Below are 20,153 nucleotides of genomic sequence, written 5' to 3'. Positions count from 1 at the left end.
GAAGAGAGAGAGTGTGCCACATGGTACACAGGCAAGAGGGAACCGGGGACAACAAAACAGGGTTGAGCCCCTTGGGCACACCAAATATGGGTCAAAAACAATTTTTTAAATAAAAACTCAAAACTATTTTTAAAATAGGGGGTGGGATGTAACATGATCAGTGATATTTTAGTGGAGGATAGCTCATCTTGATCATATGGAGTTGATGTAACTTTGTTTTGAGTATAGCTAACTTTCAAAGTTGATTGTGTAGGACACTCTTTTTCCTTTTAATCGTATGGAGTTGATGTAACCAATGATATTTAGACACATGGCAGACTATATATTTAACATCTGGCACTACTAAACATTATACATACTAAAACCCAACATAAAACACTGTTTATTAACAGTGAAATACCGAAATTGTCCCCCAATTACTCTTTGGAGTTCTATTTTTTCCGTTTCTGTACAGCAAAGTGGCGGATTTACCCTTTCTGGCCTCGCGTTTCTTTTCCTTCATTGGTTTGGTACCCACGTGTACATTTGCTTCTAAGCGATGTCGACACGTTAATCTGATTCCAACAGTTCTCCACCCACCCTTTTCGTTTTTGGTGGGGAAGGTGCTGGAAGGCTCTTCCATTTTCTTCCGTCGCTTTTTTATCTTCCTCTCTGTTTCTGTGCTTTTCTCCCTGCGTCAATTCTTCGTGTTTCCCTGCTTCTCTCCACCTCCTCCTTCGCCCAAGAACCGCTGGTCAATCTGGTTTCTCTGGCTTTTTCCGATGGCGGCCAAGATTTCGTCATGGAGGAGATGAATGATGGAGGTCAATCGGACCTTGAATACGATTTCTACAGCGAGACTTGCCCAGAAACTGAGACCATTGTGAGGTCGACGATGGCGCAGATTTACTCCCACCAGAAGAATGTCTCTGCTCAGCTGCTGCGCCTCTTCTTCCGTCACTGCTTCATTCAGGTATATCCCAAACCCCAAGATTCTTTTTTTCTTCGTCTTTGTGGCTATTTCTCATATGGGTTTTGTTCTGATTGCTCTGCTTTTAATCTTGATGCTACTTTTCTTCATCTTTGAGGGTTTTTCTCAAATGAGGTTTCTTCCAAATTCTAATCTTGCTCTAGATTCTCTGACTTTCTTCATTTTTGTGTGGGTTTTTTCTCGAGGGTTTTTGTTTTGATTGTTCTGCATTTTTTGGTTTCTCCTGTGTTCATGGAAAAGTTTGGAACTTTTTCAGAAATTCCCAGAAAACTAACCTCTCCCTTTAGTTTCATGGTTTCTGGTGAATTGGGTAATTCCCAAAATTAACTGTGGTTAATTTGAGCTTGCTTTTTGTTTTTATTTTGTTGGGTAGTATTGATGTGATATCAGTAGCTTTCTGATGAGATTTGATGACAAAGATGAAATCTTTGAGCTTGCTTTTTATTTTTAATTTTTTTGGGTAGTATTGATGTGATATCAGTAGCTTTCTGATGAGATTTGATGACAAAGATGAAATCTTTGAGCAGTGTGGGACTTTGGGTTAAGTGTGGTTTTTCGATGCCTTTTCTTAGCTCTGATTGCTGAGCTTTACTATTTACTGTGGTGGAAAAAGAGGTTTACCAACAGAGAGATTGAGGAAATAAAATGTTTATGCATATTATTATGAATTTAATATATTTTCATTTATTTAAAAATAGAGATTAATTGTAAATATAATACCTACAATATTAAACATAGCTATTTTCTCAATGTCATTTTCCAATGCTTAACGTTTGCTTTTGTTTATGCATTTGATTGAAGTGTTGTTGCATTTTTTAACACTTTTAATTGATTCATGTTTATGTTTGAATCAGAAAAAAACGTTGCTAATGATGTACCTGTGATGATGCAACGTTGATATGCTTCTGTGTCAATTTGGGTTCAATTATTTGGTAAGAGAACTTACTTTAACCCGCCCCAGTTTAATTCATTTTGTGTTATCAGTTTTCTTAAGTGAAAGCAATAAGTATGTTTTATACGGCATATTTTAAATAATTACATAAAAAATTACTTTCTAAAGATTGGTGTGAAAATTTATAAACTGAATTTAAATTTAAGAAACGTATGAATGAATTTAGCAAAGAAAACAAAAAAATGAGAACTATTTTTAAAATTTTAAAATGTGTTCTAGGGTTTAGTAAGAAAAGTTGTTCCATGAGTTGTGTTTTGAGGTTTACGTTTATAATGTGAATGGAAATATAAATGAAATGCACATACATTATTTTTAGTTTTTTAAGAGATGATGTTTATTGTATGGAGAAAATAACAGCATCATTCCTACATGTTAAGTTTATTTATTTTTTCAATTATTCTGGAGAAAATCTGAGGCCAAGTTCTTCGCTATTCTCAGTTTCTGCTGTTGATCGGCTATCATCACACTATGTAATGAACTCTTCTTCTTCAAATATATCATCTTCTGATTGTGTAATCTTCATGGTCTGTTTGGTCTATTCCATTTCCAATTGGATTCTCGTTATTGGTTCTCTGTTTGAAGTTGGGAAAAACGCATATGTTGCTTTTACAGTTTGATTAACAGTTCTTAATTAGAACTGGCGAATTCTTTTAGTAAACATTTTTTTTACTCATATTTCTAATGTTGGAGGTTCATTCTGATTTGAGATGGAAATTAATGTTATCAAGAGTTTAAAATGTGATGTAAGACAGAAACTATTATGATTTTGTAGAGAAAATAACCTTTTAAATGAAACTGAGCTGTAAAAACAAAGTCAAGGTTAGGTTAAAGGGTTTAAGAGAGTAAATTTGGGATCATGAAGGGTTAGAGAGGTATGGGTGGGATTGGTTGAAGATTTGATGGAAGCTAATTCTTAATTATGATGCCGTTAAAAAAAAGTCAAGGATAAGTTGAAGGGTTAGAAAGAAACTAGAGTGGAATTAATTGGAAACGAACCATTCACTTGAAATCGATATATTTTTAGGTGTATTCGGAATACAAAGTAGTATAATAAGTGGTATATGTAGTTTATATTTTCTGTACTTTTACTTATAATCTCTTATGCCTTGGTCTAATTACTTTCTTGAATTCGATCTGTTTTTGTAGAAACTTGGTTGCATGGCAAGTTGGAAACGCACAAAAGTTTGATCTTGATCGCGTCCTATAGAATTGCCAGAGAAGGTCATCTCCATATCGTGCAAAATTAGACTTCTTTATGCACACACAAACACTAGGTAAACACACTTTATCTTTATTTTGTTCATGATATAATTCTACTGTATAAATTTATTTCAATTTTTTTTCCCTTGCCTGGGATGCTTGCTTAATGACCAACATAGCAGAGGACAACTTTTAGTGTTGCAGCAAACAACATTTCCCATTAATGTTTTTGGACAGGAAGCAATTTGTGTTTTTTCGTATCCAAAGAACTTTGTAATATTTTTAATAGACGAAATAGGTTTCTCTTTTGATATTTAAATTTGTTTCATTCATAATGAGGTTGTGTATTATTTGCATTGGTATTGGCAACTCAGTTTTTGACTCAAACATTATTTATGAAGATTGAAATTGCATAATTTTTCATATAGTTTTCAATCTTGCAGCAACTCGCACGGGTACAAATTCTAGTTTATATCTAAAACACACCACCTCGCCCTTGCAATGTATCTCCCAGCAACCACGTAAGCCATTTGAGTAATTGCGTACTCCAACTTATTCCAGCAAGTAAAAGCAGTAGCAAAGAAATCACCGTAAATATTAAGGACCCTATTTTACAAGGGTCCCTGGTGTAGTCTGCAAATCTGTAGAGACAAATGCACAATTTAACCGATCACTGCCCATGAGTGAGAGTCACAATTAAACATTGCTCCCTTTTTTTCACAAGTAAAACAGCCCAAAACTTGTCCTCCATTAGATCATCAGGTGGTATTATCCTTTCGTAAATATAAGATTCTTGTTTTCAAATAAACAAACGAAATGAAGAAATCTACTCATGTGAAATTGATGCTCCAATAGCTATTTATCGCCATACGAAAATCACTCCAAAGTTTTAAAGCATGCTCGTATGAATCGCATCCCATAGTCATGTTATAATATCATCAGTTGTTTTATAAAGACAAAATCATCACTGAATTATAACTACAGATTTAGAAATTAAACTTACAATTGGAGGAATGAATGTGATCCAGAAATAGGCATGCCAACCTGCATAGAAACAACAGAACTGTCGATAACGATTACGAACTTCATGCACCAGGTCAAAAAAGGCAAATGAAGATTATGGCATATCTTTACAGTGGATCGTGTTTAAACTCAAATTTTAGGAGCTTCAGATTCTTGTCAATAGAACTATGATATGTCAAAGGTCTCTCAACTAATGCGTCACATCGTTAAGAACTCAAGATATATGTGACATTGTTTAGGCCCATAGATGAGACATCTTATGGAAAGCAAATTTGTGGTTGTACATTTTCCCTAACCAATATATTCATTTGTATTCTTACTTCTTTTAGTGCCTAGGGTTGGGCCAGGAGGGTCTCTTAACGCATTCTTTTGTCTTCCCAACAGAGTTATCTAACAAAGACGTGCCATGGTAAGGAAGAAGGGTGGAAGAAGCATACTTGGATAACACAGTACAACGGATGGTAGAAAACAGTGTAACTTTGTAAAAGCTTAACCATGATTTACGAAGAAAGCGAATCCAAAAGGAAAGCAAAATGTAAGAGCTTACCCCAGACATCAGCTACAAGAAGGTGACCATAGAGAATCAAAGATACGAACTGCAAATGATAGCTATAAAGTTAAAGAGCATGCACCATGTACTTTGGAAATTGAAGTTACTATTGCATATCTGACATTGAATGCGACCAGAGGAAAAAAGAACAGTACCTCGCTGAGAAGGAGCAATGCCAAGAACTCCATCAGTGGTGGAATGGGAATGAGACCCAGAACCAATGCTAGAGCCCGAGCCACTAGAGCGAAAGGAAGAACCACAACCACCACAAAAACCTCCATAGCATGTGCCACGAAGAAGCCAGTGTAACTTTCCATTCTATATTGTTGATTGAAAAGTAACTAAAACTCATCACACCCACCGATATAAAATGACTTAAAGTCTATACAAAACCATTTAGACTCAAGGAACAATTTTAGAACATCACTTTTTGTTTAAAAATTTTGGGAGCAGCCTCTCCATAAATGGGGGTAAGGCTAGCCGACATTCACCTCTCCCAGACCCTGCGTAAAGCGGGAGCCTTGTGCACTGGATACGACGACTTTTTGTTTAAAAATTATAAGCAGCTAAATTTTTTGTCACTAACGAAACAAAACTACTGAATTCTAGACCACTGAACAAAACTGCTTAAATATTGGCCACTAACCAATAGACAAATGTGATATCAATTCATTCAGCTTCACCTTCAATTTTGCTCTCAGGTATAGCACCTTTTATTGAATTAAAGATACTTGTAAAACAAAATCAAGTCCCATAACAATAAATTGTTGTAAACTACTTGAAGCTGATGGATGGAGTTGTTAATAAATTCTCTTTCATTATTCAAGGAAGCGACTAATGCTTGATATTTTTGTTGGGGGTTCTCCAAGATTTGAAGCGAAACTTGAAATTGTTATCGTGCCTTCTAAATTCTGTCAACAACATTCACTAAATTAATTTGGGTGTTTTGCACCACTAATATTAGTTGTTGCCTTCGGTCTCATGTCATTATCAGCAATCTAAAATCCTAAAGTTTTCCTAGCTAGTATGGTACTATTATTCAACCAAATTTGACATGTATTAAGTTAAAAAATTCACTGTCAAAATGACCACAAATACATAACATCAGATATATGTTCATAAATTAATTATTCTACCCTCCAATACCGCCATGAGCCTTTCAAAAAATTGAAATATCGGGCCACGAGAAAGTGTGAGATAAATAGATAAAATGAAGCGAAACTTTGCCTTTGGAAGACTTGACAGAAAAGTCTCCGTACACAACGATCATCAATGAGATGTTAAAGTATTATACATCTCCATCATTCAAATCCTCCAAACTGCATATTGCTCTAATACATATTCCTATTAACAAAACAAGCAAAAATAATTGTTGTCGAACCAATCTGGACATACTTAGACTTCTAATAGAGCTATATCCTTAGAGCCTTTAAGATATAAGTCAACCAAAGGCCGTATCACAACAGATATAGCCAACAACAACAACAACAACAAAGCCTTTTCCCACTAAGTGGGGTCGGCTATATGAATCCTAGAACGCCATTGCGCTCGGTTTTGTGTCATGCCCTCCATTAGATCCAAGTACTCTAAGTCTTTTCTTAGAGTCTCTTCCAAAGTTTTCCTAGGTCTTCCTCTACCCCTTCGGCCCTGAACCTCTGTCCCGTAGTCACATCTTCGAACCGGAGCGTCAGTCGGCCTTCTTTGCACATGTCCAAATCACCAGAGCCGATTTTCTCTCATCTTTCCTACAATTTCGGCTACTCCTACTTTACCTCGGATATCCTCATTCCCAATCTTATCCTTTCTCGTGTGCCCACACATCCCACGAAGCATCCTCATCTCCGCTACACCCATTTTGTGTACGTGTTGATGCTTCACCTCCCAACATTCTCTGCCATACAACATCGCTGGCCTTATTGCCGTCCTATAAAATTTTTCCTTGAGCTTCAGTGGCCTACGACGGTCACACAACACGCCGGATGCACTCTTTCCATCCAGCTCGTATTCTATGGTTGAGATCTCCATCTAATTCTCCGTTCTCTTGCAAGATAGATCCTAGGTAACGAAAACGATCGCTTTTTGTGATCTTCGCTAGATTGCTCCGGTCATTAGTGTGGATAAATATATAAATGGATAGAGATAGGAAAGCAAACACAAGATGTACGTGGTTCACCCAGATTGGCTACGTCCACGGAATAGAAGAGTTCTCATTAATTGTGAAGGGTTTACACAAGTACATAGGTTCAAGCTCTCCTTTAGTGAGTAAGAGTGAATGATTTAGTACAAATGACATTAGGAAATATTGTGGGAGAATGATCTCGTAATCACGAAACTTCTAAGTATCGGAGTGTGGTGTCGTCTTGACTTGCCTTATCTGTCTCATAGGTAGATGTGGCATCTTCTCTGGAAGTACTCTTCCTCCATCCAGGGGTGGTATCTTTAACTGGTGGAGATGCACAAGGTAATGTATCAATTTCACTTGAAGCTTACTTGTAGTTTCAGGCTTGGTCAAGCGCGATACAAACCATGTAGTAGGAGTCCCCCAAGTCGCCGAGCTAGGGGGTCTGCTGAAAGAGGTGACAGACAAGGTAAGCAATCAGAGCTCCGACTGATTGTTCACCTTCTCCCCATCTTGCAGCAGCATGAAGGATAAAGAGAAGAAAAATGAGAAGAGATGATATGAGATACTTTTGCTTTTGAAGAAGTAACTTTCCACAGGCTTATTCTTGAACTGAGCTGGAGGGTTTTTTGGTTTCCTCCAGAGTATAAGGCCGACTGAAGAATTTGAGGGTCAAAACAAGTCCATCAAATCTAGAGTACGTTCCACCCTGCTGATATGGGATACTTTTGCTTTTGACAGAGTAATGGATGTATCGGCACGTGTGCTGTTACGCTTGTCTCCACATGCTTCCTTGTATCCTTCGCACTTGCCCTATCTGTTCCTCAAGCAGATGCGGAATCTTCCCTGGAAACATAAGATGATGAAGATGAGTACTCGAGAGCAATGCCAGGTAAGTAATCAGGTAAGGGGTTCCAGGCAGTCAGTTCCTGGCTGGAAGCTTGATTCCAAGTGCTGACTGATTGCTCTCTTTCTCCTTGTCTTGCAGGTAAAAACAAGGCCAAAAGAAAAAACAGGGAAAAAGCATGATATGGGATACTCTTGCTTTTAACCCTGATGATATGAGATATTCTTGCTCTAGTATCGCTTGTTTGCAGAGGTATTATCGGGGGGAAAGAAAGCTGAATATTTCGAAAGGCTTTGTTGGGAGTGCCCTCTCAGATATGATGAAGGGTTGAGCATTTTTGCAGGTCTGCCTGTCCGTTGGGGATGGAGGTCGACATATATAGGAGTCTCCCTAACAACAAGTAGTAATGCTATTCCTTTACCCTGCTTGGTCATAGCACGGTAGTGGGAGCTGCCAGTTTCACATGTTTTAACTCTGTCAGAGCACTTTGAAAAAGTGGTCTGTGGTATCTGGCTCTCGAGATTCGGAGAACGATGCCTCTTCGATTTTTGAGAAAGCAATCATGCTGGGGGTCTGACTCTCGAGATTCGGAGAGCAGTGTCTCTTCGATTTTTGAGGAAGTAATCATGTTGGGAGTCTGGCTCTCGAGATTCGGAAGGCGGTGCCTCTTCGATTTTGGAGCAAGCAATCTTGTTGGGAGTGTTGTCTCGAATGTGAGTAAAGGTTGGACATGTTTGCTAGTCTACCTTGCCACGAAGCACAAAGGTTGACACACAGGGACTTTCCAATTATCCAGCAATGGTACTGTTCCTTTACCCTCTCTTCGATTTTGAGAAAGTAGTCATGTTGGGAGTCTGGCTCTCGAGATTCGGAGGACGGTGCCTCTTCGATTTTGGAGCAAGCAATCTTGTTGGGACTGTTTTCTCGAATGTGAGTAAAGGTTGGGCATGTTTGCTAGTCTACCTTGCCACGAAGCACATAGGTTGACACACAGGGACTTTCCAATTATCCAGCAGTGGTACTGTTCCTTTACCCTTGTGGGTAATAATATGGTAGCTAGACCTTCAAAATTTATGTGTCTAAACTTTGTTAGTGCTGTTTCTTTGCTATTCTTTTACCTTTCTTGGTCAGAGCGATGTAGTGGGAGCTGCAAGCTTCACGTGCTCAACTTTGGCAGAGAACTTTGGCAAAGTGATCTGTGGTACCCATGAGTTATTGTTGCGTGTGGGAAGTGGGTGATTGAACAGTAAGATTCATGTGCTTTCTACTTCACCAGAAGTCTTCGACAGAATGCCCATAATTTCTGCAAAGCTGAGTGTGCGTGTGACAGGTGCTGACAAGGCTAGAAAAGTAGATGCCTCTTCGATTTCTGAGATCGGCCCTCGTGGTCTCTGAGCAGCCCAGCTTTTGAGAAAGCGAGCGCCTCTTCGATTGATTCGGAGAACGGTGCCTCACCGATTTTTGAGAAAGCAATCATGCTGGGGGTCTGGCTCTCAAGATTCGGGGAGCAGTGTCTCTTCGATTTTTGAGAAAGTAATCATGTTGGGAGAGTGGCTCTCGAGATTCGGAGGGCGGTGCCTCTTCGATTTTGGAGCAAGCAATCTTGTTGGGAGTGTTTTCTCGAATGTGAGTAAAGGTTGGGCATGTTTGCTAGTCTACCTTGCCACGAAGCACAGAGGTTGACACACAGGGACTTTCCAATTATCCAGCAATGGTACTGTTCCTTTACCCTCTCTTCGATTTTTAAGAAAGTAGTCATGTTGGGAGTCTGGCTTTTTAGATTCGGAGGACGGTGCCTCTTCGATTTTGGAGCAAGCAATCTTATTGGGAGTGTTTTCTCGAATGTGAGTAAAGGTTGGGCATGTTTGCTAGTCTACCTTGCCACGAAGCACAGAGGTTGACATACATGGACTTTCCATCTTTACCCTTGTGGGTAATAATATGGTAGCTAGACCTTCAAAATTTATGGGTCTAAACTTTGTTAGTGCTGTTTCTTTGCTATTCTTTTACCCTTCTTGGTCAGAGCGATGTAGTGGGAGCTGCAAGCTTCATGTGCTCAACTTTGGCAGAGAACTTTGGCAAAGTTATCTGTGGTACCCATGAGCTATTGTTGCGTGTGGGAAGTGGGTGATTGAACAGTAAGATTCATGTGTTTTCTACTTCCCCAGAAGTCTTTGACAGAATGCCCATAATTTCCGCAAAGCTGAGTGTGCGTGTGACAGGTGCTGACAAGGCTGGAAAAGTAGGTGCCTCTTCGATTTCTGAGATCGGCCCTCGTGGTCTCTAGGGAGCCCAGCTTTTGAGAAAGCGAGCGCCTCTTCGATTTCTGAGATCGGCCTTCGTGGTCTTTGAGCAGCCCAACTTTTGAGAAAGCAAACGGCTCTTCGATTTCTGAGATCAACCCTCGTGATCTCTAAGCAGCCCAACTTTTGAGAAAGCAAACGCCTATTCGATTTCTGAGCAGGCGCCTCTTTGATTTCTGAAGCTCCGTCGAGTGCAGATTTTTATAGAGGCTGGCATTAAGTTCCAAAGCACACTTGAATCTCCACCAGTAGAAGCTTCATTCTTGCACTTCTAAGATCTTGATTTGTCCGACCTCTTCTCTCTTCAACACCTTTGAAAATGTCTGGCCCCTCCGACCGTCGTTTTGACTTGAACCTTGTTGAAGAGGCAGCCCCGCCTTCTCCAGACAACATATGGCGCCCATCTTTCGTCTCCCCAACTGGTCCTCTTACCGTTGGGGATTCCGTGATGAAGAATGATATGACCGCTGCGGTGGTGGCCAGGAACCTTCTCACTCCCAAAGATAACAGACTACTTTCCAAACGGTCTGATGAGTTAGCTGTTAAGGATTCGCTGGCTCTCAGTGTTCAGTGTGCAGGTTCTGTGTCTAATATGGCCCAACGCCTATTTGCTCGAACCCGCCAAGTTGAATCATTGGCGGCTGAAGTGATGAGTCTCAAACAGGAGATTAGAGGGCTCAAGCATGAGAATAAACAGTTGCACCGGCTCGCACATGACTATGCTACAAACATGAAGAGGAAGCTTGACCAGATGAAGGAAACTGATGGTCAGGTTTTACTTGATCATCAGAGATTTGTGGGTTTGTTCCAAAGGCATTTATTGCCTTCGTCTTCTGGGGCTGTACCGCGTAATGAAGCTCCAAATGATCAACCTCTGATGCCTCCTCCTTCTAGAGTTCTGTCCAGTACTGAGGCTCCAAATGATCCCCCTCCGGTGCCTTCTCTTTCTGGGGCTCTACCGACTGCTGAGACTTCTCCTAAGCAACCTTTGTGAAGGCTCCCTCTTGTGTGTTTATTTTGACTCATGTATATGTACATATTTGTAGCTTATCGGGGATATCAATAAATAAGCTTTCCTTCATTTCAACGTATTGTGTTAAATACACCAAAGCCTTCTTCGCTAAGTTCTTTGAATTTTCTTTTGTTGAAGCTTGTATGTTGAAGCTTTCTGAGTGGAGCATGTAGGTTGGGGTAGTGTTCCCTTAATTTCCCGAGTGAGGAAAACTTCTTGGTTGGAGACTTGGAAAATCCAAGTCACTGAGTGGGATCGGCTATATGAATCTTAGAACGCCATTGTGCTCGATCCTGTGTCATGTCCTTCGTTAGATCCAAGTACTCTAAGTCTTTTCTTAGAGTCTCTTCCAAAGTTTTCCTAGGTCTTCCTCTACCCCTTCGGCCCTGAACCTCTGTCCCATAGTCGCATCTTCTAATCGGAGCGTCAGTAGGCCTTCTTTGCACATGTCCAAACCACCGTAACCGATTTTCTCTCATCTTTCCTTCAATTTCGGCTACTCCTACTTTACCCCGGATATCCTCATTCCTAATCTTATCCTTTCTCGTGTGCCCACACATCCAACGAAGCATCCTCATCTCCGCTACACCCATTTTGTGTACGTGTTGATGTTTCACCGCCCAACATTCTGTGCCATACAGCATCGCCGGCCTTATTGCCGTCCTATAAAATTTTCCCTTGAGCTTCAGTGGCATACGGCGGTCACACAACACGCCGGATGCTCTCTTCCACTTCATCCATCCAGCTTGTATTCTATGGTTGAGATCTCCATCTAATTCTCCGTTCTTTTGCAAGATAGATCCTAGGTAACGAAAACGGTCGCTCTTTGGTATTTCTTGATCTCCGATCCTCACCCCTAACTCGTTTTGGCCTCCATTTGCACTGAACTTGCACTCCATATATTCTGTCTTTGATCGGCTTAGGCGAAGACCTTTAGATTCCAACACTTCTCTCCAAAGGTTAAGCTTTGCATTTACCCCTTCCTGAGTTTCATCTATCAACACTATATCGTCTGCGAAAAGCATACACCAAGGAATATCATCTTGAATATGTCCTGTTAACTCATCCATTACCAACGCAAAAAGGTAAGGACTTAAGGATGAGCCTTGATGTAATCCTACAGTTATGGGAAAGCTTTCGGTTTGTCCTTCATGAGTTCTTACGGCAGTCTTTGCTCCTTCATACATATCCTTTATAGCTTGGATATATGCTACTCGTACTCCTTTCTTCTCTAAAATCCTCCAAAGAATGTCTCTTGGGACCCTATCATACGCTTTTTCCAAATCTATAAAGACCATGTGTAAATCCTTTTTCCCATCTCTATATCTTTCCATCAATCTTCGTAAGAGATAGATTGCCTCCATGGTTGAGCGCCCTGGCATGAACCCGAATTGGTTGTCCGAAACCCGTGTCTCTTGCCTCAATCTATGCTCAATGACTCTCTCCCAGAGCTTCATTGTATGACTCATTAGCTTAATACCCCTATAGTTCATGCAATTTTGTACGTCGCCCTTATTCTTGTAGATAGGCACCAAAGTGCTCGTTCGCCACTCATTTGGCATCTTCTTCGTTTTCAAAATCCTATTGCAAAGGTCAGTGAGCCATGTTATACCTGTCTCTCCCAAAACTTTCCACACTTCGATTGGTATATCGTCTGGGCCTATTGCTTTTCTATGCTTCATCTTCTTCAAAGCTACAACCACTTCTTCCTTCCGGATTCGACGATAAAAGGAGTGGTTTCTACACTCTTCTGAGTTACTCAACTCCCCTAAAGAAGCACTCCTTTCATGTCCTTCATTGAAAAGATTATGAAAATAACCTCTCCATCTGTCTTTAACCGCGTTCTCTGTAGCAAGAACCTTTCCATCCTCATCCTTGATGCACCTCACTTGGTTTAGGTCCCTTGTCTTCTTTTCCCTTGCTCTAGCTAGTTTATAGATATCACAACAGATATAGCCACATTTGCAAAAATCATTACAAGTATCATTGTGATTAACTTTGATATACCCGTGTCGGAGACGCAATCTCCATATCCTCTGTTAATATGGTAACAACAGTAAAGTATACCGTATGTATGAAACTGTTGAATCCTATTGTATTACGTAATAAGCACATATATCAATTATGAATGAGAAAACCAGTGTCACAAGGCACAACCAGAGCCACCATACCAGTCGAACTCCTACATCGGGTGATGCATTGCCAGTTTTAGTTCACAAGTCATGGAGAAAAGTTAACCAATATTCATCCATAACCAAGACAAATAAATATAGAGTAAAGCCAGCAACTATAAAATCCACCAAAACTCATCCATGAATATATATATAGTGGCGGTCTTTGGAATTGAACATTCGGGGATCGAAGTGTAAAAGGTCTCAGTTTATTCACAGAGACGTTTGGTCAAACACTTGGTTGGCTTTTTGTCGTCAGCCAAACCATTTGTGCTCATGTCAACAGATACCTACATATGCAAACAATCCGATGAGTGTTATTGAGAGCAATTGTTCAAGAGCTCTCAACTTAACATGCCGAGTGCTGCTGAGTTATGTCTAGCAAGCTTTGCATCAACACTCGATGGACACAAAAAGGTCTCATACCGAACATTTGAATAGTCATCGAAAAACCTTCACAAATACATTTCTCGAACTTAGGGTGGTCCAGGGACCATATATTTTAAAATTGCTGACTGTACTCATTATTATTCTTTGTTTTGCTCAAGAATGAATTTTGGTTGTTAACTTTCTTTCATGACTTGTATGCTAAAAAAGTTGCAATGCATCAGCCAACGCAGCATCCCGACCGGTATGGTGGCCTTGGCTGCATCTTGTGGCACTGGTTCTCATTGATAATTGACATATGCGCTTATTACGCACGGATGGTCCCAATGACTCTGTACTATCAAATTCACAAGTGCAATCTCAATGAATATGATCATGTTTTCTTGATTTGTTTTATCCATATAGTTTGTTCAAACGTTCCCTTTCCTCAGTGGCAAAGCTACAGAGGAGCAAGGAGGGGCGGCCGCCCCTCCGGTCGTTGGAAATCTCCACTAAGAGTGAGGATTCCGTCCCTCCGACCTTCTAAACCTGCTGGTATTTGGGCTGGTGCGCTACAATACTCTGTTGGGTTTTAATGTTTTCAAGGAAGAAGACGACCTAATGTTGTTTAAAAACTAAACGACGTCGTCATATGCTATTATTTATAAAGCTCTGTTGCCTTAATGAAAAGGAGTTTTAACGAAAAACCCGTGGTATTGTTCACTTTAACGAAAAACCACATTTTTACACTAAAAAGTCAAACCTAGTACTATTCATTTTACCCTTTATTTTGTCCTCATTGTTAAAACTCAAGGTTTTCAAGCCATTTTCATTAGTTTTCCTTTAATGAAACGGTGTGGATTGTTGGGTTCTTTTTAGTTTCTTTTTTTATTTATTAATTTATTGATATGGGCTTCCCTTCCAACCGCACTACCGTTGGTTTAGTTGATTAAACATTATTTCCCAAAGAAACCAGCCCACCATTTCAATTCTCTTCCCTCTATCTCATTTGTTTAGACTAAAGAGCAACAATAGGTTGATGTTTGTTATTGTTCCTTTTTAATTCTTGTTATTATTTTCAGAATTTAAAATTATTTCATCTTATTTTATTTTAATCCTTGAGAGATAATGATTTTGAGGACTTGTTTCTTGATGAACAAAAGTTTTGTGAGAAAAATGATATTAATGTTCATAACTTGATGGACTTGCATTTCATACCCAAAAAATTAAAGCATAAAGCTCCAAGACTCATGAACTTTCAATTACTATCGTGTGGACCTCTATTTTCCTTTATATGCAACTTAAAGAATTGAATGATGCTTCAATGAGGTAAATATCGAATTGCTTCTTTTGTATGACATGTTTGAGCCTAGTGAATAATTTTGCATTTTTTGACCAACAAAAAGTAGATCATTTCTCCAAGTTTATCCTCAAGATTTTAATCATGTGGACCTCAAAATTCTAACTCAACTTGATAGTTCATGATTTGAAGATGCATAGTGAGTTTTCATTATCGAAAGAAATTAATGATTTTTCAAAGGAATGGGTGAAGACTAGGAGATGTGAAAGCTACAAATTAGTATATAAGCTTCTTACATTAGCTTGGGTGGAGAGAGTGTTTTTTGCTATGAATATTGTCAAAACACCATTGCGTAACAAAATGGGAGATAAATGGTTGAGTGATAGCTTGGTTGTTTACATTAAGAGATATGTTTTTGTTTTTACTAATAAGGAGCCTATTATGCAACGTTTTCATGTAACTTGTTTGTATTGATAAATTATGAACAACATTAATATTGTCTACTATCTAAAATGGTTGACTACATTTTTTTGGAATCTTTTAAGCTTTTAAATTTTGCCCCTCCCCTCGACATTTCCTAGCTTCGCCACTGCCTTTCCTCTAGTTCGTACCAGATAGAAAAATCAATATTGCTTATTTTCCAAGGAGGCTAATAGTTAAAAATACATGAAGAATCTCTGAAGCTGATTGACACACCTCAACCCGGAATGTCTACTAGGACTCCGAATCGAGCTGTGATGGCCGACACCTAGAAGGTGACGAAGCCATAAAGTATAGTGATGTGGAAAATTTGAAAAAATTTAAACCTAAAAGTGTCTAAAGACAAGAGTGCGCTGTGAGCGGGAATGAACCCATTTCACATGTGACGTTAGAGCATAAGTAAAGTACAATAGTGTAGGTAAGGATCATACCCTTAGAGGTAGCCACCTATACTGAGATTCGCCAAGAATCCTCGTCGATACGAACTTTCAGCAGCTAAAACCTGGAGGGGCAAAAAACAAGGGTGAGTGGGCCTGAAAAATAAAGTTTTAATAAAAACCTTTTGAAAACGTTATAAACCCTCACCGTAAAACCTATACAGTTTCCATAAAATAGTACTACATAGGTACGGAAACCAATGCACAAGACCAGTGAAATCCGAAGTATTCCATGTCATAATATCTTAAGAGTATTACGTGTAAGCCAGGTGTGAAACCAATATAAAACAATATGCCAGTCGGAGTCACCTAACGTGACCTGTACGACTGGATCTATAGCTTATCAATCTAGGCTAACAAACGAGTCGGAGTCACTTATGTGACTTGTATGACAGGCTGGGTATAAATATGTATGCTTAAGTGCTACAATCACGTGAAGGCTGTGCGATAAATCGCGGGTCACCTAAGAGTTAGAACCACCTATTGTGGTCTATATGATAGGCTGGCACCAGATTTGGATCCAAGGTGAGCGTGCGGTGCTGGAGGTGAACGATCACGTGAAGGCTGGCCCTAGCCCCGGGCGGGAGCACTAATACCGGGGTGCAACTCTGATGAGCTCTAAATACATATATGCATACCAATGCAATACAATCCATTCAATCACATCATACTCACCTGAGCTCTAAATATATATAGAAAGCAAATGCTCACTCACCTGGAGTCCGCACTACAACTCCCTAGCACGAATATCGAGGCATCACTAACGATTGGCGCCTAGAACAATTATCAAACCACATCTCAGAATCCTTATCAATAGAACACGTAATCTTACATAAAACACATCCCAAGGACATTCTAGAATGATTTGAGACCCATTGACCAAAGTCAATCGTCGGTCAAAGATCGACGATAGGGTCCACAACCCTATGTAACTCGATTCGGAAGATCCGTATCTCATATTTCCTATCCATAACATCCAAAGATCCACATTATGCTTCTAAAACATCATACTAAAGTTTCATTACGATCCAACGGTTGGATCTCCGCCAGTTGTAAATTCAAGTGGTGGTTAATGTTTTATTTTATGAACTTACAAAATCAATTCGGGAAGATCCGTACATTGGATTCCCAATCCGTAAGTTCCTAATATCCTTAAATATTACGTACTATAATGTATTAAAGTTTGGTATCGATCCAATGGTCGGATCGTCACTTTAAATAATAATCAAGTGATGTGCCGTAATGAAACTAGGTTCACAATAATCAAATCACATCATACGAATATCAAATCTGAGATTAATATATCTATTTAGCATAAAATAGCATCGACGGCCCACTGGCCACGCGCCGCCGCAGGTGGTGGTCAGTAGCTCCGACTTGTCGGAAAAATTCAACTATTTCTAAAAATTCTCAAACTTCACAAAAATGAAGATCTCAGTGAGTAGAGGAAGCTTTATACCTGTGGCAAAGTCCAATTTGGCCGGGAAAATCCCCAATTTCTCTAAAACCCGTCAGGACCCTGGAATTTGGGTGTCCTCAATTCGACCTCCATGCTTGCTTCGATGCCTCCTCCAATGTTTGGGCTTTGTTCTTGAGGTTAAGGGAAGCCTATTGGTGGTGGAAATGGGTTGAGTTAGCTTGACGATTTGCGGATCACCGCCGTACACCCATAAGCTCCACCGTCGGTTTTTCCCCAAAACTAGCACCAAATTCCTCCTAATTTTGGGTGGAAATGGAAGGGGGGAAGGCTAGGGAGTCGTTTCCAGGTGGTGATTTGCCTCAATTTTCCGTGAAACGCCATGAATGGCGTCAATTTTGCAAGCCCCGTCGGGGCGGGTCTCACGAACTGGGCAGGGATCCATGATCCCGTGTCTCTCTCTTCTTTCCTTCCCCCTTATTTCTTCTCTTTCCTATTCGTCCACTCTTCTCCTCTCACCTCTCCTTCTTCCTTTCTCTCCTTTTCTTTTTATCCCAACCATACATCTCTCTCCTTTCTCCTCTTCCTTTTTTATCCCAGCCACACATGTGGCTCCATCTGATGGTTCCAGAAAATCTGGAATCTTCTAACAAGGTTAAAATTACAAAAATATCCCTAACTTTAAATGTTAATAACTCCTTCGTTATAGCTCCAAATTACATTCCGTTTGTGCCCACATGTTCGTAGTGACAAGTACTATGAGGTTACACCAAGAAAACGCGTCTTACGTGACATGACACGACAGTCAACATAAGTCAACACTTTGCCTCGGAGGGCATTTTCGTAAATTCACTTATTAAAATTATAAAAATTATAATTTTTGGGGACAAGTCGTTACATTGATAGAACTCTGTCATACTAATAAAATGACTTAAAAGTCGATAAATTCTTGTTTAGAAATTCTAAACTGTTAAATTCTTGGCCACTAAACAAAACTAATTAATGAATTCTTGGACACTAAACAAAACTAATTAATGAATTCTTGGCTAGAAAACAAAACTAATTGTCTATTAAACAAAAAAAGTGATATTAACCTGGACAATTTAGTTAAACAATACCTTCTTGGTTCTCTGGTCTTGCCTCCTTCATTGAATCAAACACAAAAAAAAAAAAAAAAAAAAATCCCAAATGGCACATGTATTATAATAAATTGTTGTAAACTACCAGAAACGGATGGATGATGTCGTTAACTAGCGGTATTTCATTCCTGAAGAGAGTGAATGACGCTTAAGTGTTATTGAAGTCTTGAAGCCAATATGTAGTCGTCCTGTTGCATTTTGGATTTCATCAACAACATTCTCTAATTCCCCTTCGAAGTTTTCCACCAATAATATCATTTTTTGTCTTCTCTCTATACTCATTTCATGAGCTCTCTTCAATCCCAAAGTGGTTCTTGTATGATACTTTCTATGGGTAAATTACATTTTGCCCCCTCAGGTTTGAGGTCAATTACTACCTTATACAACTTCTTTAAAACATTTCAATTTTATACATTTACTTATCATTTTATTTCAATTTCATACATCTGTTAGAAAATCCGTTAAGTAAATCGTTAACTGATGATGTGGGAAATATGGGATCCACATTTATGCTGACATGGCTGACAAACATGTGCCTCGTGGCATAAAAATTAATAAAAAATTAAAATCTAATTTGAATATTAACATATTAAAATAATTAATTAAAAATAAATAAATAATACAAATTCTTCATCTTCCCCACCCCTTCTCCCACCACCACCCCCTTGCCCACCCGAGCCACCCCTTCTCCTCTCCTCCATCTGCAACATCTTATCTTCTCCTCCCGTCTACAACACCTCATCTCCTCGCAGCACGCCGTCGAAGAAGCCTCAAGACGCCGACTCATTCGCTGCTTTTTCAAAAATGTCTCCACCTCCGCCGTGTCTCCTCCTCCTCTTTTGGTTCCCTCAAGGCCCGCGGCCTCGTCACCTTCAGCATTAGCATAGGAGTCGCCATGTTCGACAATAAGTTCCTCGACAAATTCGCCGCCACTTATCTCACCCCCTCCAACACCTAGAACTCCCACGCCATCAATAACTCCAACGTGGATCGAATTTATGGGTTGGGTTGGATTCAAAAGAAATTTAGGGGTTGGATTTAGTGATTTTAAGGGTTGAATTTGGTGATTTTGGGGGTTGTATTCGTCCAAATTTGAAATTCACCCAAACCCAGGTCCAGGTTGCAGGGCCGAAGTCGGCGTCCCTCCACCTCCCTCATCGTGCTACTACAGCAACCTCAATGATGTTTCCCCCGCCAGCCGCCTGCAACTCCTAGATCTGGAGGTAAATTTGGGGGTGGGATTCGGTGAATTTGGGAGTGGGATTGTTCAAATCTAAATTCCCCAGGCCTAGGTCTCCAGACCCAGCGCCTCCACAAATCCATTTGGATTGCTAATTGGTTTTTGCTCGATTAAGTACTGCAATTTGGGGTAGATATGAAGATTATGCATAATTTTTTTCATCAAAGCAGGTAGCTGGAGAAGATGGAGAGGATAGACTAAGAAGACGTTTAAAAGATGTGGGGCCCCTTGTGTTTTTTAAGTTTTGTTTTATATTAGCTTTATATTTAAATTGGTATTTATTAAATGAATTTTTTTTGTACACATGGCGAACACGTGGCGTCCACGTCATTCAAAATATAGATTTTATATTTGCCACGTCATTATTTAATGGATTGACTAGCGATTGTATTAAAATGAAATGAAAATCATAGTTAATGTATGAGAGTGAAATGTTTTAAAGATGTTGTAAGATATTGTAATTGCACATAAACCTAAGAGGGTAAAATGTAATTTACCCATTAATTAATTACCTGATCCTTCAATGTTGCCATGAGCTATTCAAGAAGTTGATATAGCGAGCCAAGCGATGTGGTAAACACGTAGAATGAAGTGAAAACTTGGGGGGGGGGAGGGGGGACGTGAAAG

At 39.7% G+C, this 20,153-nt stretch overlaps 1 long non-coding RNA gene across 1 annotated transcript; it reads left to right on the top strand.

The window, feature by feature from the left end:
- Positions 1–616: 616 nt before the first annotated feature.
- LOC126623132 (uncharacterized) lies at positions 617–3,538 on the top strand. Its single transcript, XR_007623640.1, has 3 exons — positions 617–952; positions 1,825–1,902; positions 3,069–3,538. It is a non-coding gene; the product is annotated as an uncharacterized LOC126623132 (long non-coding RNA).
- Positions 3,539–20,153: the final 16,615 nt, after the last annotated feature.

The sequence above is a fragment of the Malus sylvestris genome, chromosome 5 (assembly GCF_916048215.2).
Source record: "Malus sylvestris chromosome 5, drMalSylv7.2, whole genome shotgun sequence".
Lineage (NCBI taxonomy): Eukaryota > Viridiplantae > Streptophyta > Magnoliopsida > Rosales > Rosaceae > Malus > Malus sylvestris.
Note: the sequence above shows the minus strand (reverse complement) of the source record. Positions and strands in the feature narration are given on the sequence as shown.